This window comes from Corvus hawaiiensis, chromosome 2, assembly GCF_020740725.1.
Source record: "Corvus hawaiiensis isolate bCorHaw1 chromosome 2, bCorHaw1.pri.cur, whole genome shotgun sequence".
In the NCBI taxonomy this organism is placed as follows: domain Eukaryota; kingdom Metazoa; phylum Chordata; class Aves; order Passeriformes; family Corvidae; genus Corvus; species Corvus hawaiiensis.
The window spans coordinates 114165721-114192757 of record NC_063214.1 but is presented as its reverse complement, the minus strand read 5'-3'; the positions used below and the strand labels follow the sequence as shown (position 1 = coordinate 114192757).

The 27037-nt window shown below is 38.3% G+C and overlaps 1 long non-coding RNA gene across 1 annotated transcript; it reads left to right on the top strand.

Moving 5' to 3' along the window:
- The first annotated feature begins 770 nt into the window (after positions 1–770).
- LOC125318254 lies at positions 771–25344 on the top strand. The gene is made up of 3 exons (XR_007200317.1): positions 771–837; positions 23820–23862; positions 25033–25344. It is a non-coding gene; the product is annotated as an uncharacterized LOC125318254 (long non-coding RNA).
- The last annotated feature ends 1693 nt before the right edge of the window (positions 25345–27037 follow it).

The following is a 27037-nucleotide window of genomic DNA, read 5'->3' as shown; positions in this document are numbered from 1 at the left end:
ACATGGAGGAATTGGGTGAATGTCATATTCTGGATTATGTTCAGGTCTTTAATATTCTGCAATATTCAAGAGGTCACACTGGATGATCACACAGATTCTTTCTGGTCACCTTCCCATAGACATCCACTGTTGGGAGGTTTTGCTTCCGTGAGCACCATTTCTTTTTTTCATTTCACCTGTCAGAAAGTCAGGCATGGTGGTCACTGCTGGCAAAGTGCCAGCCACTCCTAAGATAACTAGGTCCAGGAAAATCACATTTAAGTACTTTAAGTTACTTATTTTTGGTTAGGTATGCTTTGTAAAGGGAAGGCAAAGGAACTTTGTAGATAGGTAGGGCTAAACACTGAATAAAGGCTGGCAAGAAACCCAGAAGGCAGTGTTTTTAGAATCATGCCTTTTGTTGTTACTGGGCTAAGAAAGGCCAGGTTTGATAAGTTTTTGTCTTGCCTCTATTCCCTAGGGAAAAGAAACGCTGTCAGATTAGCCCAGCTCTTATAAGGGGACCTTTTACTCAGCAAGTAGCAAATGATTCCCTCCTCTAAACTGGACCTAAGTTTATAAGTATGGTGTTTTCCCTGAGTGTCTCTGTCTAAACTTTTCCACACTAAGAACAGAGAGCAGAGATTCTCTTTCAGTAACTCTCTCTGCATGGTGACAACTCCCCAAACAGGGGCCTCTTTCCCATACACCACCCCAGCCTCATGAGTATTCAGTTTCAGCTGCTGTTTCAGCATTCTGTTCAGCATTTCTTTCTGTTATTATTCAGTTCAGTTGAGTTCAGCATTTGTCCTGGATTCACAACTCAGTCTCTTAGGTAGCCTTATAGGATATCCTTAGGTAAGTGATCTATTTAGTTACTTTATGATAAAATAGGTGGGTGTGAATAGATAAAAAGATAAATAGATAGGTATGGATATTAATAGATATGCACCAGCTTGGCTTGTACAGTTCTATAAATACTTAAGGGAAATAAGAGATAATTACATATACCATCATGTCATGTCTGATATTCCAAGAAAATATTTCAGCCAGGAGCCATCTTCCTAGATCTCTTATTCAAATAAAACCCAACAAATTACAGTAAGCACACTGCCAAAAAAACTCTTTCCTCTGATATTTTAAGGTGATTCTTCATGATGGTAGTCAGGACACTTCCAGTAGTGGAACTGAAAAATGTTTATGTGTTTAACATATTTTGGGATGTCTGTTCTAGTTACAATGGGAAAGGCTTGATACCCCATCCAACAGCTCCTAAAAATCTCTTATAAAATCCAGCCTTGAACCCTGATGTGACGTTATGTCCCATGCTACTATGTCTGTCCCCTCTTGACTGGGGACGCAATCTTAGTTCAAATCCCCAGGGCCTGGTTGGATAGTTGTGTGAAATTACTGGACAGGAACTTTAAAATGCCATTCTGCCAGAGAGCTGCTTGGCTTGAAGCTGGAACTTAGAAGAGAACAGTTTTAAAAGGGAGGTCTCATCTTTTTCATGGGATGTGTGAATGCAATGTTTGACAGCATAGAAAAAGGGAGCAAGGTTGGCTTGGCAGAACAACTTGTGTGGTTCTTTAAGGGGAGGCTGCAGCACTTATTATTCACTTAGAAACAAACTATTTCAAATACTCCAGGAAAAACTGCAGGTTTTGTTCCATTCTTTGTATAAAACAGGCCAAACACAAATACACTAAATTGAATAGAGTCTGAACTATTCAGTTAAAACATTGAATGCTTTTTGGTGTTTTATTTAAACAAGTTTTATCCAATATTAGTAAATTTCTTTCAGTTCTTCATTATCTTCTTTCTGTTGGTTTGCAGAGCAGTTCTTTGTAGTTAAATTGCACAAGGAGAATCTGTCCCACTGCTTTTAGGGTCAGGATAAAATAATCTGAACAGCAGGAGCAGTGACAGTTCAATTAGCAACACTGGCAACTTCTGTGGAATGGAAACACTTCTAGAGCCAAAGAGCTCTCTGGCACTGAAATGTCTCTCGTGAGGGGGAAGTGAAGAGTCCTTGGTACAGTTCTGTAGATTAGTATGACAGACAACAAAATGAGTAACCAAGTTGGGAAGCTGAAAACAGTACAAAGCTTTTCCACTCCATGGTTCTGTGCTGAAAGAATTTTCCTCAGCAAGAACAGCAAGAGTTTGTTAGGCAATGTATGTACCATTTGCTGCTTTCAGAACACTCATTAAAGAAACTGCCCTTTTGTTAGCTTTTCAGATTAGCTTTTCAGTTTTTCTTTTAAAACTGTGCTCCTGTAGATGTGCTCTTTTCTTTTTTTTTTTTTTTTCCCTTTTTAAGGGTAGCAGAATTTCTCGGTTTCTTTTGCTCTGTTGTTGTTTCCCTCATTTCTCTACGTATGAATCAATCAAGTCTCTGGAGCAACTTCTCAGCAACTTCTCAGTAATACATCTCCTTCAGAGATTTTACTTGAGTAGTAAATTAATTTTCAAAATATCTTTTAATTTTGAGGAAATGCAGTTATGAACACCAGTCTCATGAAATAGAATTTATGTCCAGCAATCTTTATAAATACTCCCAAGATGTATCTCTTCCATAATTAATATGTTGACATTTTAGGAGGAAGCAAGAACCATCTATAAAGTCGCAGTCAGTAAAAACAATTGAAGTTCTATTCCCAGCTCCTACTCCAGATTCTCGTTGTGATGTCAATCTTTTTGCCTCTATTTTTGAAGTGTATTATTAAATAATTTTTTAATTCTCAATTGTTGGAAGTTGGAAGGGTGGTGGGTTTTGTTTGGGTTTGTTTGGTTTGGGTTGGTTTGGTTTGGGTTGTTTTTTTTTTTGTTTTTGTTATCTGCTCAGTATAGATCTCAGTGACAATGAAATGTTTTAAAACTTTATTTTTCCTCTGGAAAGGAAGAATTCACATGAAAATTCAGTTCCTCCAGATCCTCTTCTGAATTCTGTGCTCAGTTCTGAAACAACGGTCTAAATGTGGGCTGCACTGGTATGAATTCAAATAAGAATTCCATCTGTAGACATTTTCAGGTTGTGTCCTTTGCTTCCATTGGAAGCAGCATGGTGGCAGGGAACATGAATGCACAAAGTGGTTGCTTTGGAAAAGTAAGGAGTGTTAGTTGTTGGCAAGCTGAGACCTTAAAACCATTTAATAAATTTTTTTGCAAATGCTAATTAGTCTCCTTTGCTCTAATTGACTAATTTCACCTTTCAGCAGTAGATCTAAATCTGCCAAACAAGTTACCGAATAAGTCATGATGTACATCTATTTGATAGAATATTATCTAAGACAATGAAAGCATATTTGAGAGAGAACAGTGGGTGTTTTTTATTAAGACTCCTAAATGGGATATGAGCTAGGCAGAAAATGGAGGTCTAGAGATAACACTTACTGTAGAAATTCACTTTTAGAAGTAAAAGTGTATTTTTTTCTGAAAATTACTTACAGACAAGATTTGTCTGTAACTCACTGCAAGCTAGAACACAGAATACAGTATAAAGTATAGAATTGTATTATGATTGATTTTTTCCATACAGGATACCACTTAACAATTTTACAGTTCAAAGTTGCTGGAATAAAATATCTACATTTAGCAAAAAGAAACTTCAGCTACGTAAATTTCCAGAAGTATTTTCAAAAATTATTGAGGTTCCTCAGAGAAACATTTTGTAATTGTAGGTACTGTTGGTCTGTCTGTTGATGTCTGCTTTACTGCACTTGATGGACTTTTGGCCTTTTATGAGTTTTCAAAAAATCTAGAAGAAAATGATAATTTCTTTCCCCTATGAGAGGTTTCGTTTGTTCTTTGTAATCACAGGACTAAAGCACATGGAGTTTTTGAGGTGATGAATATTTTGAAAACTCTTACTACCTGTGCTGAGACTCATGAAAAATTAACACTTTTTATCAATACTGGAACCAAATCTGTAGTTAAGGTAACTAATTCTTGCTATTTGTCAGACTATTTTATTACACAGGTAAAATTTGGGGACTACGTGGGGATATAAGAGTTTATACTTGGTGAACTGAGAATTGCAGGTAATAATAGTGCTTGTGTGGAAGGAATTCAGATTACATTTGTGCTTTAGCATGGATTGGGTTGGGAAGTCCAGAGTAACCCCATGTGACTCAATTCGCTGTGAGAGGGCACAGCTCTCCCAAACAGATCCTGTTTGTGATATAAAAAAAGTATTTTTTACAGATACATATTCATCAGGAAAACAATACTCCATCCTTTAAAAGAGTGTGATTAGGAGAAATTTTTGTGGCTAAACACTGGGTCCTAGAAGCAGGAATTTTGAGGTTGGGCCCTGCTTGTAGACTTGATGTTTTATTTCTTCCTCTAGAGAATGGTGATATGAAAACTTGTCACACATTTCAGTAACAGATCAGAGCTTAGCACTGTAAGGCTTTCATCTGTGTTAGGTCTTACAAGCATTATTAAAATAACACTTGGTTTTTGCTGTCTTTCTTACCCTTGAAAGAGATCAAATGGTTTGCTATGTGCCTATCACTTACAAAGAGCTATTTTCAAAGTAAACTTGAGTGTGGGAGATTCTGCCTCTTGTTCCAAAGAGCAGGTCCCAGCAACTTTGGTCAAGAGACCCTCTTGAAGTTCTCAGAACGAAGCGCAGATATTCCCACAGTGGTGTGGAATCCTACATACAAGCAGAACACAGCCAGGTAGCTAAAGCATATTGCCCTTACATATGGTCGTCAGGCTGTAGTGGGGTTTAGTTTAATTGTTGTCTTACTTTTGTTTTATATAGTCTTTTAGGACCAGGGAAAGTGACAACACTGCCTTCGTACAAGACTGCAAATTTATATGTGATTTGAAACAATGATCTTGAGAGTTATGGTAAAAAAACCTTCGGTATTAAAAATCAGAGATAGGAGAGACAGGACTTGTTGTGTCAAGAGTTAGTGAAATGAAAACATATGCAAGAAACAGCAAGTAAAATGGCAAAGCTGGGGTTTTAATATACCAGTGAGACCTATGACTTGACTTAAAAGCTCAAATGCAAGCACTGAGTCAGTGACTGCTTAATTCTAAGAGGGATTTTAAGGTAAAGGCAAGAGGGAATTTCGTTAATAGACTCATTCCCTTTAAACGCATGAACAGAGGATGTTATGGTGAGGTGTGTAGGGATATATCTTGATATTATGGAGCATATCTTAGCAGTCTGTAGTCTTTTAGGATGATTCCCATAACTTTAAAATACATTGCCTAGCTTCCACTTCAGAATTTTGTTGTGTGGACTAAGAAAAGCCCTTTTCTTCTTTGACAAAGAAGAATCACTTTCATCATGTAAGGATATTGCAATTTGTTTTTAGTGTATAAATGCCCCTTAAGTTTAATTTGTCTACACAAAAGCAAGATTCCTAGTCAGCCAGGGTGGTATGGGATGTGTTTCAGCAGACTTGAGTTCTCCTCTAAGTGCTGCCAGAGGCTTGTTAAATGCCTTTATGGAAACCACCTTTCACTCTTCTTACGTTTAGAGCTGTGGCTGAGAAGTTCTGTGTGATGCAAGTAATGTTATATTAACATACACTCTGGTTCAATAAGGGTAAAACCACTAGGTTTTGGATATATTTCATAAGCCTATTTTCCATCTTAACAGGAAATTTTAATACTGGTAGAGCAAAAAACTAGGACTTTCCAAGCAAAATAACAGATCATAATATCATACTATACATTAACAAACATTTTCCTTCATTACTTTAACATTAATGTAAGAGAGAGGTTATTCTTAATTTATTTTGCAGGTTTTGCATTTTGAAAATACCAAAAATATTAATTATGCTCAATTAAAAATTGAGTAATTGCTAATGACCACAAAGATGAAGAATTATATTCTTCAAAGTAAACCTTCAGTAGATGGTTTAATTCTTTTATAATCTGTGTAATGTATTTCCAGAGAAAACAAATGCTGAATATAACCAATAAGTACAGAAAAAACTATATAATATATAGGAGCAAAGTATAAAAAACATCATAATGTTAGCAAGCAGTAAACCTCAATCCAGATTTGGGAATTATCAGAAGGTCACAGTGAAAGTAAAAATGAGAGGATAGTGCTGTGTTTCTTTTTAAAGGCATTTTTTATAGGTGAGCATTATTAATTCTCATTGATGCTTCCATTATTTTTCATTGCTGTATCATTCCTCCCTGAAATTTCCATTTCCCCTAATCATTACAAACGTGTTTGTGCTTCAGTTCCATGAAGCAGTCTGTATATCCCTGTTTCTCTCTGAGTCAAAGCATTGACTGTGTCCTTCCCTCACACTGTACTTAGTCATGGACACCTATTTGTGTCAGTAGTGCTCAGGTACGATTTGGGCTAAGGAAGGCACTGAAAGTAAAAAACACCACAGTGATCCCTAATGGTACTCTAAGAATTACTGAAGAGTTGCACTAGGAAATCAAGCAACTGTTGCCATATTTTCTGCTATGAAGTTGTGGAAAAGGTGGCAATGATGCCAAGTGCATGCAAAGGAAAATATCAACAGATTTTTGAGGAAGTTGCACTCAATTATGATTGTGCTGCACAGACACAGGGTTTCAGGGTTTCAGGCAAAGATTTGCAAAACCAGACGTGATTCAGATGATGCCTTAATCTACATCCAAAATCACTGCTAATCTTGGAATAATAACTGCTCGTACATCTAGTGAAGAATCTTGGTTATATCAAGGGATAGATTTTTGATTCAAAGCTATCTGAAAATGCCTGCTCTCTATTTACAATAATCCAGTAATCTTTATTCACTTCAGTTCCTTATTCTCCCACAACTCCCTATTTCTGGAATGATTCCAACAGCTAAAAAAAATACTACACATTTATTTAAAACCCATTTTCCAAAATGTGATGCAGTAATAGAAGGAGTTTAATGAGGAACATCATTATGTGTTCAACAGAAAGCTTTATCACTGATCTTGTTGCAAAAAAAAGAATCTTCCCCTCATTACTGGTGTCTTTCTGACTCAGCTGGGCTTTCATGTAAAAATAACAGTAAGCTCACAAACTTGTGGTGGAATGGCAGCTATATTAGACACAGTTTTATTACCACTTACCAGTTATTTTTAGAAAACACAGATCAGCTTTTAACTTGAGTGGCAGAGTAGCAAAGAGAAAAAATTGTTCATAGCTGGAATTTCTCTGAGGACACAGAGAAGTACCAACACTTAGGGGAGGTGGAAACAAAGGCTTTAAATGACATACTCCTTGGTATTATCCAAGGAGTATGTAAAACATCTCTATTGATTTTTGGAATGAATTTTGTCAATTTGACAATATTTTAATTTTTGAAGTGCCGATCAAGAGATTTCTTAATGAAAAAACTTGCAGAAACTCTGTCAATTACTGAGGGTCATGACAGCTGGGAACAGTGATAGATATGCTTGCCACTGCACACTCCTGAGCATGTGTTTTTTTTAAAAACATATATATTTTGTTTCTGCAAATTTAGAATCTTGCTTCATCCAAAGTGCTCTGGTATTGTACACAGAGACTTTGCTATGCCCTGCCAGACACAGCAAAAGTCAAAAGAAAACAACGTTCATGTTAAGGAGTCCTGTGGAAACCCTTCCTTTACTTTCCAATCCTAAGATCTTTTCAGGATGCCATCAAGTTAGCTGCCTGACAAAAAAGAACAGTCAAGAAAGGAAAACTCTAAGTATTTACAAGTGCCTACTTGAGAAGTACAGTTGGTGCTATGATCTCAAATAGAGGTGATTCCTTTGTCTGGCAGGGATGAAAATATTGCTAGTACTACTAGGAGAAGTAAAATAAAACCATAATTAAATAAAAATAAAAATGTTAGAGGTTCTCTAGATTACAGAGAAAGAACCTTGTGAATTTCCATTGGTCAGTACAGTTGGTGATATAAAATAAATGAGCATATTCTAAATCAAAATACTGAAGACTGAATTAATTAATAAACTCTATTCCTTAACATAATGTTCTTTGTAGTGTACATGGTTTACTCAATATACAGCTGCTTGCAAATTTAACTTCTGTTGTTTTCTCTCTCTCTGTGAATAAAAGGTATCACTTTAACATGAAATTTTAAATTTCTTAGCTCATATATTTAGAATTTATTTGATTTTTTTGTGCTTAATGTTATGTTCCTAACTTGGATTTTTATCTAGAGTACAGGCTGTCAATATGAAGGCTTCTTGAACTCCTACAAATGTTAACGACATAGTTTGAATACTTTCTGAAGAAAATATGTTGCTAATATTCAGATCTTAATGATGGACTTGAGGATCTGAATAAAGACAAGGTTGTTAAATTATCTCAAATAAATGAACTAATGTAAATGTTGTACTAATCATCATGTTGTTATACTAACAATCAGGAACCCAGATTCCTGATTGTTAGCATAACAACAAATTGTTTGTTGTATTGATTGTTAATATAACAACAAAAATAAACCCAGACACACTCATTCTTGAGAAAATTACTATAAAGGCATAAAAATAGCAGCTGCTGTGCAGCAATCACTCTGATTAATCAATAGGCATTTAATGATAGTACTGTAAGTTAAGAACCTGAGTGACTCAAAAATTTAAAAAAACTTTTAAAAAACAGCAAAGAAATTGTCCATTGCTGTTATCTATTGTTGATGTAAATTTGGATTGTGGTTAGGATGATATATTGGCTGTTTGATGGAATTTGAACATGTGGGGACAGAGCAAACAAATATTAACCCCTGCCTCTTCTCCATTTTCCTTCTTAGAGATTAAATATTGTATAATGCAAAGATAAATTTTTAACCTCCTAATTCAGTGTTGTCACAGTAGCAGTGCTGACTCTAATGGTTATCTGTTTGTGAACACCCCAAACAACCCCCAATGCACATCTCCTTCCTCTTATTTTAACCAGCCTTGATTTTCTTATTTTAGCATTATCCAATACATCTTTCAACCATTTCAGACATCTTCTGTCATTTTCACCCTCAGCTGTTTAGACAAGACTTCTTATCAACTTTTCCTTCCTGACACAGATCCTTATCTTAATTGATAGCATGTTTTCTCATACACTCTATCCCCATGGGCTGTGATTACTTTTCTTGGCTGACAGGTACATCAAAAAGGAGCTGAGTCTGGAGTGTGAAAGAGACAGATGTGTTTAGAGCAGCACAGGAAGAAGAACTAGAAAGGGAGACATTCTACAGACAGGAGTCTTATGGAGTGGGGAGTTGAAGTAAAGACAAGGAGAAGCCGAGCAGAATACAAAGTGGTGCTGTCATTGGAGAGTACATGAAGATGGAAGAGGGCAGCCTGACTTGGTTTCCTGTTGATGCCAGTTAGAGCAGCATGCAACTAAATTAACAGGTGACTTCCTTCATTTGTCTAAACACAAACTTCAGAATTAAATTCCTCACATAAAGTCTACTTGGATGTTCTTCAGAACAGTTGGACACCGGCATCAAAAACCCCTTTACAGGGTGCTGAACAAGAATTAGAAATCAGAGACCATTTTGAAGGTTTCTTGCTGCCTTGAAACTGGAGAATCTCAAACCCCAGTTTATGTTGGTTTAATATGAAGGGTGTGTTAAAAAAGAAATGCAAAATGGGGGGCTCAATTTTCAAGAGCATGTGTGAGCTCAGTTTTCATGAGTTATGAGCATGTAGAAATTAAAACCTTGATGCCTTAGATCAAATGCCACAAGTTTCTAGCACACACTTTTACTCATCCTTGGGAACCTGCTCTAAATGAGACTGCTACGACTAAGGACTCAGATTTGTTGCATTTTTAAAAACTTAAATCCCTTTAAGACCTTATCTGCTCATGTAAAAATGTCAAGAATATTTCATGTCAGTATTGACTTGAAAACTGAATTGGCTTCTCACATGGAACAGAGAAAGCCTTTATGTAAGAGATCATGCTGTACCTGGTTTTGTGATGTCTTGGTGACTGGTAATATCTAGGTGGTCCTTAAATGTGTGGGTGGGACCTGATGACCCCTCAAGGCCTAACCTTAACCATTTGTGATGCAGAGATACATCAGAAAGGATGTAATCCATGGTGGCAAGGAGAGGTATCTGTTCTCTGTTTGGGTCAGTGTTTAGGCCCTATTGTTACAGACATGCCAGGAAGATCCCTGAATTCATTACTTGTCTTCATGGGACAAAATGAGTTCTCAGAAATGGTCCTTGGCCTGAGCTGAACAAGTATCCATGATGAGGCCAAAAATTGTAAGCTGGGAAATTGCTTCCTTTTTGTTAGTTTTAAGTAAGTTCTTTTCAGTAAGAAATAAGGGAATTCCTGAAGAATTATTCAAAGATAAAAAAAATAGTAGGCATATAAACTAGATGTATATAGATGCATTTGTTTCTGTTAATTAGCCAGTGCTGGGATGTAGTTATGGTTACCAAATAGCTGAAGATAAGCAGGGAGGAAGATGTATACTATTTTTTTTTCACTTAAGGGAAAATGACAGAACATAAACATTTTACAAAACTTTTCATTCCTGGTTACAAAAGTTGCCTGAAATTTAAAAGCCTCAAGAACTAATTCATTTTCTGTACTCCTTCACTTTTTAAATTGGAAATCTCTCTGCTAATATAAGCAGTTTTGAAACTGTATAAGTTATTTTATAACTTTCAAGAGCAGTAATTCAAAAGTAGCTAAGAGACCTGTTACAGTGAGACTGTAATTAAAATTTAACAGTAAAAACCCAAAAACTAATTTTCATAATTTTGCATCAGAACTAGCAGAATGACCTAAAATTCCATTTCAAGCTTACCATGTCCTATTTCAAGAGTAGTCTTAACATCTGCCAAAACTTTCATAAAATTAGACACTTTGATCAGAGTAATTGTACATTCTCTGCACATTTGATAAGTTAATATATATAAGTTCATATAAGAACATACATACTTATGTTCTTATATATGTATATGTTCTCTGCACATTTGATAAGTTGATATATATTTATACTATGTGTAAACACCGTATGACAAGTCACACTAAGTATCACTAATACCATGGGTTTTTTGTAGCAGGAGAGTTTTAGTAAACAAAAGGGTTACATTTAAATGTGCTAGGCCAGACCCAGCAGCCTACAGAGTACATAGGATTCATGGCACCGCTGTATATGGCCCAGTGATTTCTCTGCTATTGATTCCCCCAGGTGTTACTGACTGAATAAAAGTCACCAATTTGTTGTGGAGAGCTTGCACGTGAAGTCTCTGGGTTTCTCAAACCACAGGCTGAATCCAAGTTGGAACTCCAGGAAATGGTCAGCCAGGCAAGGCAGAGAGGAGAAATGAAGAGGCGCAGAAAAACCTGTAGGAAAGGGACACATTTTATGGAGAACAGGCGAAATGAAATGATGTGTCCAGGAGCTTACAGGCTGTACAAGTCAGAAAAATAAGGCAAACCAGACCCTGCTCCTCTGACCTGAACATAAAATAGTTCTCACTTCTCCTAGTTTTCCCCCTCAAATGTTTTCCTCTAATAGATTAATTTTTTCTTCTTTAGAAAATGCAATGAAGAGAAGTTTTATGTAACTAGTATCAGAAACCATTTAATCCTAATAAAAACCTAGACTAATCCTTGACATTCTTCACTCTTTTTATTTTTAGGAAGCCATTTTCCACCTGCCATCAAACATCAATATAAATGTCAAAGTTATCAGGTTCAAAATATACATTGACTTCATTTTCCTGAATAGTCTTGCCATGACTGCCATTGTTGCAGAGAGTCTGGTTGAGGATGTATCACAGAATGTCAGGTGACTTCAACAGGCATCAATACTATGGGGGATTAAATTAGTAGCGATATGTTCATGTAGTTTGAGGATCTGTGGTAGTGTCAGCTCTCCCTTTGACATCAGTGGCAGAGCAAACCTAAACTCAGAGGATAAAAGAGACTGTTCTGAGGCTCAGTGTTAGCATTAATGCCACCTGTATCCATCAGAGCAGCCTGCACGGTTGTATAATCAGTTTATAAAGACACAGCAGCCTGTTTAATCACACCCAGTGTCAATGCTGGCATTTGACTGCGCTGTGTAGATCCCCAAAAGATTAGATCTTGTTTTGTTCATGGCAGGATTTCGGTGCACAGACAGCTCTATAAATATTCCCACAAAGCTAAGCTGTTTTAAGAGGCTGCTGTGAACTTTCAGGTGGTGCAAGATGTCACAGCACTTAAAACTATCTACTGAGAGCAGGGATTGTGAGGGAGGAATAAAGGAAAATATTTCAGGAAAAACACAAGACTGAAGTTTTAAAAGCTAAAGTAAACCTGAAGGGGCAGGAAAGATGATCTTTTCAAAAGAATGGATTGAACCAACCCATTGGAATTATATGGGGAGAGTCAATTATGACCCATTCTTCTACTCAGAGCCAAACCTTAAGTCCTTACACATTTTTATTTTTGTTTTCAAATGCCTTCCTCAAAGACTTTAAGTGAGTTCTTCAACAAGGAAACAAAGAGAGCAGAAACTTGTTTTCTCTTTCTGTATGAAAGAGTATAGTATTATTGGGATGCAAAAAATTAATTTCAGTATGAGTACCTGTGCTAGAACACACAGATATCTATTCACCATCTTTCAGTACTATGTCAATTGTTTGTCAGCATTTTGAAAATTGGAATTCTAGGCATGTAAATTCTGCAAAAATTTGATTGGCTTTCTCAGGAAGGAAAAGATTAATAGCAAAAAAAAAAAAATCCTGTAATCTGTGGACTTTCTGCATTTCCAAAATTTCTATTTCCTCTAAAGTTTTCATTGGAAGTATTTCTACCTCAAAGTACTTAATAGAACTAATGTTCATATGCATTTGTTTACATAGGAACTACAAACCAAAAGAATGCACATATAAACACAGATAAATGTGACTGCCAATACATATTTATGTCAGTAATTACTATTCTCTTGAAGAACATTTTCATATATTGTGTGAACATCAGAGACAATTAAATTGCTTCAGGAATTGTTGCTGAATTTTCATCCAAATTATTTTTTATTGTTTTCTCATGAATAAAGTTTCCAAAGTAAAATTATTTTAAATTCAAGAGATACAATATAATAAAAGTAAAAATAGAACAAACAGAAATAGAATATCCTTGAGATTCAATAAATTTCCAAAGATTAACATTTTGTAGTTATGATAGGGATTTTTTTTCAAAATGTCTGTTTCATTAATGTGGTCCAGAGTTGAATGAAAAGAAAATATAGACAACACATTTATTGTGAGACATCAATGAAGAACATCTGCACCATACAGTTGCACTAGAGCTCTATTTTCAGTCTACAAACTGTTCTCCTGGGGGAAGTAGCCTAGTGATGTTTTTTGCACTGAGCTTTGATTGTTCTATTACTTTGTACATATAAATGTTTTGTACATACTAGTGTTCATTTTTCTTTAGTTGTTTGTATTTGCATCCTCCCTTGAATTACATAAATCCTGAGTTTAAAGTTGACCAGTTTTTTCAAGGAAAAAAATATCTAAAATACAAAGACAATATCATGGAAGCCAGTGAAAGTAGAAATTTATGTAAGCACTATATCCTTTCTAAAACATACTTGGGAGGATTTTTTATCTGGATAAACACAATTAATATTGGTATGAACATTTGCTGAGAGACCTCCTCAAATCCCGGAACTCTTTGTCTCCTGCTTTCTACTGTTCTTTCCTGGCCTTTATGGCCAGAATATATTGATATTTCTGTCTAGACAGGAGGTAGTTACAGAACTACCACAGGGAACAGTGCTCAAACATGTAAGGCATTCTCAGGGGTAAAAGAAAAAGGAAAAACCCAAAACTTCAGGGACTGAATGAAACAAAAAAACCCACTACATATTTCCAAACCTTTTTATATGACTATTACTTATTGAAATTAAAGACACAGAAAGGAATAATTATGAGAAACATCTAAAGCACAACAAACTCATGGATACTTTCTGCCTGATTAATTCATAACTCATAAAATTATTAAACGAGGTTTTTTTTGAAAGGGATCTTAAAGATCATCTAGTTCCGACAGCCCCTGTCATGGACATGTTGTGGACACCTCCCACTAGACCAGGTTGCTCAAAGGCCCATCCATCCCAGCCTTGAACACTTCCAGGGATGATACAGCCACAGCTTCTCTGGACAACCTTTTCCAGTGCCTCCACACCCTCATAAGTAAAGAATTTCTTCCTTATATCTGACCTAAACCAACTCCCTTTCAGTTTAAAGCAACTCCCTCTTATCTAACCACTACATGCCCTTGTCAAAAGTCCCACTCCAACTTTCTTGTAAGGCTCCTTTCAGTACTGGAATGCTGCTTTAAGATCTCCCCAGAGTCTCCTCTTCTCCAGGCTGAACAACCCCAACCCTTTCAGCCTGTCCTAGCATGGAAGTCACTCCAGTCCTCTGATCATCTTCGAGGCCTCCTATGGACTCATTCCAAAAGGTCCACACCTTTCTTGTATCAGGGGGCCCCAGAGCTGGGTGCAGAACTCCAGGTGGGGTCTCACAAGGGCAGAGTAGATGGGGAGAATCACCTCCCTCAAACAGTTTATGGCATCCTGTGAAAGCCTTAAGAAGGTGGAATATGTGATTTGTCCCCATAAATTTTTTACTTTCTGAAAGAGAAGCCCAATGACTTCATAATGCATCTTAAAAATTAGATGTGCTTGATTTTGGTGGTTTGGGCCAACTGAGAGATAAAACTTTTGAATCTCCTAGCAGTTGAAATCAAGATATTTTCTTAAAATATAACAAAGGAGAAATACAGTATATATTCACAGGATTCTCCCCAGAAAGCTTCCAGGTTATTTGTTCTTCATTCTGTTAAACAAAGAGAAAAAACCCCAACTAATATTAGAGCTCATGTGAATTTAATACCAACATGCAGTGATTTCAAAGTGTTTGTGCTCAAGTGGTTATGATATGAATTGGACTAACATGAGCATTCCAGGGTCTTCTTATTTTAATGATAATGAAAAGATTTTCCTTTATCCAAAAGGAACACTGTAAGTTCATTGGTGCACATGCCATGGTTTTGATCTTTATGAGGTTGAAGCTGTCAGTTTGGTAGTGGCAGCAGGAGCTCAGCCATGGCCCAGACTTCTCCCTTTCTGCGTTCCAGTCTCTCAGAGCAGCAGAAGCACAAATTCCCTCCGGCATGTCAACCACTAGATTTGTCAGACAGCAGAGTGTTCTTCTTCTGGACATGCAGGGCAGGACTTTCCCTTATGTCCTGTCCCTAATTTGATTGCTTCTTAAAGGGCAGTCAGAATGTAGCTGAGTGTTTTTGTCAAATACAAGTCAATCACAAAGTCTCAGTGCAGGCCAAGCACAGAAGACTCAGTTCTACACTTCCTGCACCTATAGTTGTGTTACTGTCCTGTAATGAATTGTATCAGATATCTACTACTGTCATCAGATTATTGTAATAAGAAGAAAAGAAATCAAAAGGGCAGATTTCTGTTCGTTTTTCAGGAAAATGATTTGCTTTATTCCCCTATTCGCTGTCGACCCAGGTCAGATATATGATACCAGACTAAGTCTTTCCCCTCATCTCATATTGCTTTACACAGGAGGGTTTCTACAGCTGGAAACTGTACATTGCAATTTGGTGTATGAGTTTCCACCTTGATTCCACCTACCACATGCAAACACACAGATTGCCTAAAAGCAGTTTGAAATCTGCAAACTTTTTGTATAATTTATGGCTGTTGGGCATAAGGATGAGCATAAATGGATATTGTTTTGAAACAGTGACTGGTGTTGGGCATAGTATATGTGTGAGCACAAACTTGCACTGATTTTTGAAGGAACTATTCCATCTTAGTCCAGTGAGAAGTCCAGGCTGTCCACTGAATGGCAGATTGCTCAAAATAAGGAGTCTGATAGAGGAAGGATTGCCACAACCATGTTTTATTTATTTTATTTCTTCTCTAGAAATCCACTACTGGCCATTATTTGACCTCTGTTCCCTCTGCTCTGGAGTAGAAAACAGGCCTTGCAGTCACTGTGACCCCTCAGGTCAAGTGGCCACCTTGTGGTGCTGTGGAACCAGCATTTCACTGATTTATGAGAAGATCCTGCTGCTTGTGAGGGGAAAAGGATACAAGGGTGGAAATAAAATTTGAATGGGAAAAAATTGCCCATCTGTATGGAGAAGCAACCTGGTCTAGGCTTTTGAGTACCCTGGTCTAGTGGAAGGTCTGGGGAAACAGTGGTCAGGGTGATAATTTATTTCCTTCTTCTCCTTCTCCCTTAGTCTGATCTGGTTCAAGGCAGGAAAATGGCAGAAATAAAGCTCCACATGTGAACATGCCCCTTCCAACCAGCAGGGTTTCTCTGCCTAACTGCCAAATTTGCCACACTGCCCTACACAAGGAAGCCTGCTGTTTGTCTTCTATCTGACTTACAGGTATAGGACACCATGAAGCTGACTGGAAAAGAAGTGTTTCTATAAATTATTATGATTTATTTGACAACAACAATCAAGTTGCACAACCCCAAACTTTGCTTATTCAATATTTAAAAACACAGCAGTAAATACAACCTGTAAATCAGAATCAATCTTTTTGCTAGTCTGGTGAATTCTTCAGAATTTGAAAATCTCAATGGTCCCAAATGAGCAGAAGACTGAGAAAGATAAAAAATGCATGTTTACATGTAAAAATTATACCTTATTCAGCCTGTGAATTGAAATGAGAATAAGGAACTTGAGCAAATGAGGCTTCTTCAGTGATATCATCAAGTGCTCAAACACATAAGTGCCTGACTAGGGAATTAAGTCTCTTCATTATATTCTTCCACATATTTTTAGAAGTTCAAGACTACGAGTGGAAGAAAACAAAAACACCCAGTAAAATGTCCTTGCATGTTCCAGGATTCCTCAAGAGTCTGTGTGAAGGTTTTTTTTTTTCTGTAAGAGTGATTAGGAAAAATCTCTAGTATTGAAGAGTACTTTCACCAAGGTTATTCAATTCACAGACCTCCCCACTTGTGCAAAAACAGTTTGAGATTAAAAAAAAAAGAAAAAAAATGTTTGATCCATTTTCTGGAAGTAAAATAAAAGTTTCATGTTTCATTGAACAAACACCTTATGTGAGAGCTGAATCTTGTTTCTTGGTCCTGGCCAGCAAGGCCACTGCAAACACTGACTTTTTCTAAGGTTTGCTAGCTTGGTTTCTGTTAGATCTACAAAAAATACAGACGAGACAATTTGATGGAACTCAAAGGCTGCTAGAGAGATGAGACAAAAAGATCCAGTTTGATGCCTGAGTCTGACATGTGTGACAATGTATTTGTCCAAAGAAGAACAGTTATTTTAGTACAAACCTGGATCCATCCAAGAGCACATTAATTTAATGTGCAGTGTTAAAGAGCACAGGCTTTACCTGAATAAGAGCTTCACACACATTGGTTTGGGATATATGTGTAACAGATTGGTGGCCCAGGACCATATGTTCTTGTTCAAACCCCTATATTCTGCATTCTGGTATCTACATTCCAATACATGCTAACTTCAGTAGCAGCACAATTATTCTCTAGAAATAATTAATTTCCTTCCACTTCTTTTACTGCAAAATATTTATTGTATTTTTCTTTCACAGAACATAACATTAAATATTTCCTCCAGCTAGAAATTCTGCAGTTCCTAGGACCACCTGCATACAAAAAAATTTCATCCCTTCCTCCTCATACTCCCAAGACTTCAAGTACAAGTGCCTACTTTTTTACTTTGAAGGAAAATTTTACAGAGAATATTGTTCTACTATTAGTCTGCAGTATACTCCACCCTTTTGATCTTGGCTCACTCAGCCTGACTGCTTATATTCTACACAAGATGCTAAAGAATTATGGATCCATTTTGGGCAACAGATGTTACACGTTGGTCTTTTGATATGAATTATAGATTCAGTACTGATGCTACTTTTGCTTTATGGCTCCTAGAAGTGATTCCCAGGTCTGGAATCTCAAAACATGCTCTGGCCGTATCCTTGTTCTCTGTGAGGACAAGGAACAGATTTGCAGCATCTTCCCTTCCACAAATCTTAGTTTGTACATAAAACCAGTGCTCAAGAAGAATGCCATTATGTGCACAAACAGGTGCTGATCTGGATGATTATAAGGAGCTTAGCTGCTTAGCAGAAAGGACACTGCTGTACACATCAAAAAAGAAAGCCTGCACCTAGTTTAGGTAAATAAATTATTTTTTGTTGCATTCTGTAATGCTAATATTGGGTCTTAAAGTTTAGCAGTTTCTTAACTCTGTTAACTGAGTTTAGTATGTGAGGGTGCATGAGTCACTGAATGAAGAATTGCAACATGAGGGTAAGAGAAGATCCAGATTTAACAGAACACACTGAATACTTATTTCTCTGAAGTTTAGAAATTAGTAATAATTTGTATGAATGGAAAAGCCCTCTGAAAGAATTTCTCATACTACATGGACTCTGAAGACATATTTGTTCCATCAAAAAGGACCACTGCTCGACACTTCTTTCAGAAGACAAAAAGAAAGCAAAAAGCAAATTGGAGAACTGCTAATACCTGCCAGTATATTTCAGTGTTTCTGGAAATGGCTTTATCCTAATACCAGCTGAAAAAGGTGGATTGACCTTGTGTGTTTGTGTTTAGAAATATCAAAAGACTTGTGCTCAGCTTTGTAAACTACATTAAATAGATGCTTGGAGCATTGCTTTAGCAGATTTCTAGTGTAATAAGAGAAGATAATTCACACAGGGGAGGTTGAGAATAGCACCTTGATTTCTGCTGAAAGGCAGCCATTATGATGAATGTGAATTTTGCCTTCTTTTTCAAGTTACTGATGCAGTTTTTCTCAGTGTCACTGGCTCCTCTGGAGGTCAAATGCTGTGTGACTTTCAGACTCACTTGATAGTCTGGAGTCTTGAAAGGGATGAGCAGTACCAACACTAACGGGCTGCAGCAAGTGCACAAGAACATACAGTTCCTCTTGGGACATTAATTGGCCTCTTGCCTCATAGAGAAGGACTCCTTTTTCTCAAATATTTTCCAGTCATAAGGAACAAGGAACATAGGAAGAAGCCTTTGTGGTGCCTTCTGAGCAAAGCAAAGTGAACACAATTAGGCTGCAGCACACAAAACACGAAAGCATCCTTGTGGGCACAGAGTGACAGAGCATAAGATCAGTACTCAGGAGACAAAAGGAACTGATGAAAACACTGCAGAGCCTTGATGTATCACAGATACCAGGCAGATGTTTGCAGCATTTGCTCCACTGCCAGGTCCTTCTGTTGTTTCTGGGCAGTCATCCATTTACTCTGTTGCCTCAGCTACAAGGTTTTTCTTTCCTGCCTGACAGCTGCTGATATCCGTTTTGGCAACAACACTTCTGCTTCACTTGATCAGTCTTCCCTGCTTAAAGAGAAACTTGGTTTCTTTACATATAATTTCAAAATGTCTGTCATTGATTAGTGTCCTCCTTGGAAAATCTTCCTTTTCCTGCCAACAAATTCCAAATGTGGGACATGGAGAAGTTACGAGAAAAGATAAAGAGCTAGAATACCCAAAAAGAATCTGAACTGAAAGAATTCTGTTGCTTCTGAGAGATTCCTTAAATGATCTCTAATGAAAATTAATATACTATATACCTTATCAGTATATAGTTATTTTCCTATTTGGAAATGCATTTCAGTTTCTACATGTGCATAAAAATTTAGTGACAAACACTAAATGAAGTCATAGACTCAAAATCATTCTTAGTTTGTAGAATGATGAAAACGCCACAATCTATATCATTAACTGTGAACGTAAACAGATGAGAATGGTGAGGAGAAAAATAATCAACAAATAAGCTCAACTTGGTACTGAAACTTTTGCTTCTTTCCTAAAAGTGTTGAATAAAAATAATTAATGCAATGGAGAAGAGCTCCTATGCTTTCTCTCTGCCCTCACAGAAGTCATTGTGCTTTAAAAGCAGCAGCACAACCTTGAAAATGAATTTGCTGAACTTGAACCTGTTACAACTGGTTTGCACAAGGGATTGCTACAGTAATTTTTGCAGTAAAAATGGCAGTTTCACATAATTCTACAGAAGGAAAAAGAATGAGGAACCTTTTCTTTTAATTTGTCATTTGGTGGTAAGGTATATTCCAGTTATGACAAATGTAATCATATTTCATTGTTCTCTGCAGAAGAACTCTTGATGATGCCTGAAATACATGTCATCCAGTTCTGCAGGGTATGAAAAACACCCTTAAAATATAACTCATGAACACTTGAAATGCTGAACATGATGCATAGCAATATCACCTCTGTAACTGGTATCTGTGGATTCCTGTTGATAATGGTGCTAAAATGTGAGTGAGGAATGTGTTATTTTCATCCTAATCTCCTTACTTACCTCAGTCAATGTCAGGAGAAGACTTGGTCTGTATTATTTTCTGCTATGGCCTTTGTCATGAAAATGAAGCATCAGGATGTTCATTTCCATCAGAAGAGAGCGAGAAAAGTAGAAGCAGGAACTGAATACTGAAGATCATTTTCAGAACTGTAGAAGGAACATTGCTGATATTATTGTGAATGGCAATAACAGAAACACAAGTTAAAAAAAATGTTTTTTGCTTTTTTGTTTAGGAGGAGTGTATGTTAAAAAGTTTCATGGCTGAAGTAGTATATTATTTCCATGCATAGATTTTCCCAAGATCCAAAATGATTTAGGATTACAAATTCCTTGATTTGAAACAGCACTTCAGTTTCAAAGGCAAAGAAAAACTTTTAAATATTTGACTCACAGCCTTATTGCATACTAGGGAATAATTACTCTTCAATTATGCAATCTTCCACTCTTAACAACGTAGGAGTGGTTCACACCTGACAGTTCAGATCATCAGAATTCCCAGAGTGAATCACACAGTGCAAAGGGCTTGTGGTGCTGCATTAATGGTGCTGCTCTGTGATGTGTGTGCCATGAACATTCTGATATCTTGTTTATATGATGAGGGCACTAATAAAGTTTGGGCACAAGAAATGGTAGCACAGCATGAATCTTCCACTTTACAACCACAGGGATGAACACAGCGCACAAACCGCATGGCCCTTTTTGCTACAGGAGTACTCTGTGATTTGTTGAAAGTCTGCAAAGTGAGGAACATTTCCCAAAAAAATCCCAAACACAGCAACACTGAGTTCTGTTTTTAAAACGGAACATTAAGACCACCAGATTCTCTGGTAAAGTTACCACCCGGCAATTCGTGGGAACTGAAACTGCCTTCCTTTTCCTCTGTCTCTCTTCATTCCTCTTACTCTGTCTCAGTATCATGATGCTGCACACAGAGTTGTAGTAAAACAGCCATTTGACTACTTCTGGAAGAATTCACATGCATGTTTTGCACTGCCCTGCTTGGAACCCCTGTAGCTCCCCCTCCACCTTCCTATTCCCCAAGCAGCCATCATGATAAACATGATGCAGCAGTCCTGGTCCCATCAATGATCACTAGGAAAATTCTGTTGTACAGAGCTTTCCCCCACTCCCCATCTCTAGGGAACCCTCCTAAGTTCTCTCCTTTCCAATTCCTTTGGAAGGGAATATTCTCTTTGAAATTTCCTTTGAAATAAAACATGCATTTCCAATGCCAAGCAGTAAGTTGTGTGGAAATGGTTCAAAACTCAGTCATTCATAATATTTCCAATACACTCACTTAATAATTCAGAATGATTGTAGTAAAATATTATCACTTCATATTAAAAAAAGTATCCTGAAATCTGAAAAGGTATCTAATGTCAGTATAAAAAAATAATTTCTTGGCTACTCTTTTAGCAATATAAGTGATTTAACCAACTTAGTTCTTTCACTTCAACATCCTGCTTTTTCTTCTTTTAATCATGCACAGTTGGAAGGGACTTTTACTGGCTTTGAGTATATTAATGTGAGGTGTTGGGGGAAATCAGGGATTATTGAGACAATTATTGCTCGTAGGAGAGAGAGAAATAAAAAACCTGGAGTCAGGACCCTGACACATTAAGCAAACACTCCTCCTCTCATGCTGAGGGAAGAAGATATCTTCCAGAGATTTGTCAAATAATTGAGACTTACTCCGTAGTTTGGAGCTATAGATCTAAACCAGGGAGCCCTACTGTGCATTCTGTAACCTACATTTTACTGTTCAAAGTGAGCTTTGATTTCATAATGCTGGCAAGGTCTGCTAGCACAGTAATGCAAGTTTTTGTCTTTTAAGAGACATATGAGTAATAGTCCTAGGATTTCTCAGGGAAAACACTTCTCACAAAGATGCAGTTTTTCTTTAAAAATTGTACGCATTTTTGCCAAGTATTTCAGTTAAATTGGATGTGATTATAAATAGAGAAGATTTCAAAAACATGTAAGGCTTCAATTCACTTCTCTCCTCTTGCCTGGCACTCCTCCTTCCCATCCCTTCCAAACACTTCCCATTTGTATAAAGAGTCCATTTATTCTGTTTGGTCGATTAGCAAGATATGTTCCATAAGCAGAGTAAAAAGTGAACTTTTGCCACCAGTTGGCAGACTTCACTCCCATTCAGATAGGAAACCACTTTGTGTGATTTATTGCAGCTCACCTCCCCTTAGTCTCTTAATTTCTTGGACAAAACCAAGGGAAAACCAAATTCCTTCCAGAGCTCTTTAAAGCTGTTCCCTGTAATATTTTATTTTTAACACTAACCTTTGTTCATCTTTATACCCATTCCATGACTGTTTCCAGAACAACTCTCCCTACAGCATGGCAGAGCCTTTCTGCTTCCATTTTCCTTCTCTAACAGTTGAACTTGGGAAAAGCACGCTTTCATTTAACCTTTGCTTTGTAACTCTGTGTATGCAGCCAATTAAAATCAAGTAGCCAATGTAAATAATTAACCTAACCCTTGTGTTTGAGGAAAAGGAGGTTGCAGGAGGAAGAACTAGAGAGGCCATCAGAAAAGGCTTATAGATTAGATGTGGTTTAGGCTTGGTAGTGGAGTGAGAATTTGATGTACAGACAAGTGACATCTTTGTCAACCAACACAGCAGACCTGGCCATTAAAATTTCCTATGCCTTTACAACAGGTGTCAAAGTTGCATTGATAGTTAATTTATCCCTTAATAATGCCTACTTTTGGACAAGATACTATTTTACAACATTTTATTTTGTGCTGATAAGTTGATTTTTTTTGTATTCTGCACATGTAGTTAGGAAGTCCCATAGGACCAAAGGATGTTCTCTTTATAATGACTAGCTCCAGAGCTAAGGAAGTCATCATACATCCTAAGGAGGGTTTACAAGGATATCATACAGATAGTCAGGATACAGTCAGAAAAGGAGTTTGGTAAGGCAGGGAACAAAATCACCTGGATATTTAGCTGAAAACCCACCCAGATCAGAAATGTGAAGAAAAAACATTCGTATTATCAGGAGTATTTCAAGAACAAATGAGTGGGGTAATGGTGGGAGTATTGTGTTTAATTAGTGGGGGCAAGGCATTTGTATTGATTGGGACAGGCAGAGAGTAAGGTCAGATATATCATCACAAGCTTGTTTCTCAGAGACTGGCAAATACAAGGACACATAAACACAAGAATACCCTATTCATGTTGAATTTAAAGAATTTTCATCCCTAACGTTTTCTACTAAAGTAACTGTGTGCACAGTCCACAGCACTTCTGCCTACCTTAGGCTGCCTCTGAAGGATATGCAATGCCAGGAAGGTTTGAGTCACAGTGTAGATGAATGTCCTGACTGGCAGTGAAACAAATTCTGGTGTGACGCTTAATAAAAATATGTCAAGAACCAGGCTTTGCAAGTTGAAGGTATCCAGGTAAGAGTTCAGTAGTGACAATAATAACAATAATAATAGACTTTTTCTTTCTTTTGTTTGAAGCTGAGAACCAACTGCTACAGCTCAACACTAGATTCACCAGCAGGTGGGTGATGGCAATAAGCTACAGCTGTGTTTGCTGTGGCTTTCATTTTATTTTGAATTATTTATAAATAGCACAATGTGCAATTGTTACAGTGGGGATACTGCAACATGTGTATCAGACAATGAGGCCCATGGAAAAGGATATCTATGGACCGATTCTTGGTAGATGTTTCAGAGAGATGTTTATTTCTCCAGCCACATGGCCGGGGCTCTGCTGAGGAACTGCGGCAATCACGGGACCTGAGGGTCCTTGCCCGCGCAGGGGAACACAAAACAACCAATGGGGAATGAGGCTGACCAGGGGCAGGGAAACCCCGTGTCTGTCCCCAGGTCCCCTCTCCCAGGGTTACATGGCAGGGGGGAGGGACCCCAACATTTCACCCATTTATTTTTAACAAAAAGAGATTTAGAACTTAACATTGAAAACAACTAGATAAACATAACAAGAACAGTTTCAAAACAAAACAAGCCACCCTCCTGAGTCTTTAAACACCCAAACAGATTCTCTGGAACATCTTAAGGCTGACAGGAGGGAGACAGGACTCTCTGAGCATGCTTTGTGGGGAAACCGAGGCAGGAGAGGGTTTCTTCCATTTGTACCTGTTGGAATGCTAAACAAAAATAATTAAATTCTTCCCTCCCCCTCTTCATCCCCCACTCGGCATTGGAAAGAGATTTTTGGGGAAACAATTGGCAAAGGTATGGTTTTATGAGGGAAACCATGGGTGAAAAAATGGATTGGGAATACACTGGGGGTAATAGGATATAGGGTAAAAGAGAAAGGTGGGATTAGGAAAGGGAGACTGTAGGGACTGTTTATAATGCGGATATTGTCTAATGCGACTACGATTTTTAGCATATAAACTGCCTTTCACAAAAACACCATCAGGCCCAGTGACCTCTGCTGCTTGTAACCCTTTTCTACCTTGCACAATTTTGAACTCTACTACTTCTCCATCTCCTAAGCTTGGGGTGTATTTTTTGGGGTTATTCTTTTTAATAGCAGTTCTATGAACGAATATGTCTTGCTGGTTGTCACATCTTGTGATAAAACCATAATTTTCTTTAACATTATACCATTTTACTATTCCTAAAACCTTAGCTACGATGATTTTTTCCTTTTTCCGAGTGGCTGCTGTTTTCTGTCTCACTGCATTTTTGCTTTCTCTAGTTTTCGCTCACTCCCATGTTGGAACTGCCAGGGCTGCTGGGGCCATCGGGGCTGCTCGTGCCTGCACGCTCTTCCCGGGGTCACATTTGGGGCCGTGTGGGCTGGGCCAGGCTGCGCCGCTCAGCTCCCCGTGCACCACCGCCTCTGCTCTCAGCTGTGCTGCCGCTGCCTGGGGCCACGCCCACGTCTCGGCCAGGCCCCTGAGCGACAACCCCCCCGTGCCCTGCTCCAGCGCACGTTTCAGCTGGATGCAGCTCTGCTCCCCTGCCGGACGCTGCCGGCCACGTGCCGCTCCTTTCACGGGGCTCACTCCACCACGCTCTGCGCGGGGCCGGGCAGGCTCCCGCCGCGCCTCACTCCGCTGCCAACACTGCAGCTCGTGTCACTCCACCCGCGCGCGGGAACTGCCTCGCTGCTGCTCGGAGAGCGCTCGGTGCACGTGGCCAAGGCTGCACGGTCCCTGAGGCAGGCTTCTCTTCGCCAAGACACAGCTGACATTGCTCAACAGTCTCGGTAATTAAATAATATTCACGAAAATATTCTTCCATCGGCATATATTTTGAGTCAGAAATTAACTGTGTCCAAACGGTCTTCCAAAAGTCTTTGGTAAGAATCAAATCCCAAGAAACGTAGAAAGAGCTCTTAACCATGACAGGAAGTGTTTCAGTTCCTTTTGAGCTTGAATTAAGCTAAATTTTACAAATCGTTGTTCAAGAATCTTTTCAAGTTTAAGATAAATGTCCATATGCGGCTCTGAGAGCCAAGAGTCCTTCCACGGTTCCTCCATAGTTTAGAGGTGGAACAGCAAAACAAAACAAGAAGAGAAATCCAGAGTTTACTCACAAATCAGTCACTGTCCTTAGGGATCGGGGATTGTTCTGCTCACAATTCTCCACCATTTGTTACAGTGGGGAAACTGCAACATGTGTATCAGACAACAAGGCCCATGGAAAATAAATATCTATGGACCGATTCTTGATAGATGTTTCAGAGAGATGTTTATTTCTCCAGCCGCATGGCTGGGGCTCTGCTGAGGAACTGCTCAATCATGGGACCCGAGGGTCCTTGCCTGCGCAGGGGAACACAAAACAACCAATGGGGGATGAGGTTGACCAGGGGCTAGGGAAAGCCCGTGTCTCCCCCCACCCCAGGGCCCCTCTCCCAGGACCACATGGCAGGGGGAAGAGACCGACCCCAACATGCAATTCAGGCATTACCACATGACATGCCCTTCAAATCATTAGGTTTCTTTTCTCTTGAACTTACTGAGCAGGTAGGAGCTAGATGGAAGATAACGTCAGTGAGGCGCAGAGCACAATTCTTTTCAGACCTATGACTCCCATTGTCACTTCAGCAGTAATGAAGTTTTGACTGAGCTTTCAGAAAGAAAATTCAGCTAGTGCTTTATAACAATGTGCTGCAAAGTACCCGACCACACAAATACTCCTCAAAGGGCACCATCTGTATATATCACAATGCTGACAGAAAAGTAACCTAAAAATGGAGTGAGATGAAGCAAGACCTATTGTTCTGTTCTTGTCCTTCTGCAGAACACACTGGTATTCTGTTGAACCATCCCCAGATAACAATAAATGTTAATATCATGTCAATCTCCCATTTGATGTCCCGTTCAAAGGTGCATCACCTATTTGCCATTCGTGCTTTTCGTGTTCTTCTCTTACCGTGCCTGGAATATGCACAGCCCTGATGTGCTCAGCCTGGAGCCCTTTTGCTTCGGCTGTCATTTATCTGTCACCTCTCCTTTGCTCTTCCAAGCCAACACTTTGTGTCAGCTAATACCTGAATATCAATGCTGGTTGGGTTTTTCCCCTGTTCCGATTCTCATACTCAGAAGAGTTTTGTAGTAAATATCTTCAAGGATCTGGGTGCAAGATATTCTTCTAAAATTCATGTTTCCAACTACACATGCAAAATGTTTGACAAAGACAGCTGTCCTGTCATACTGCCCAAGCATGTCTTGTTCTTACCTTGTCCTCCCCTGCCT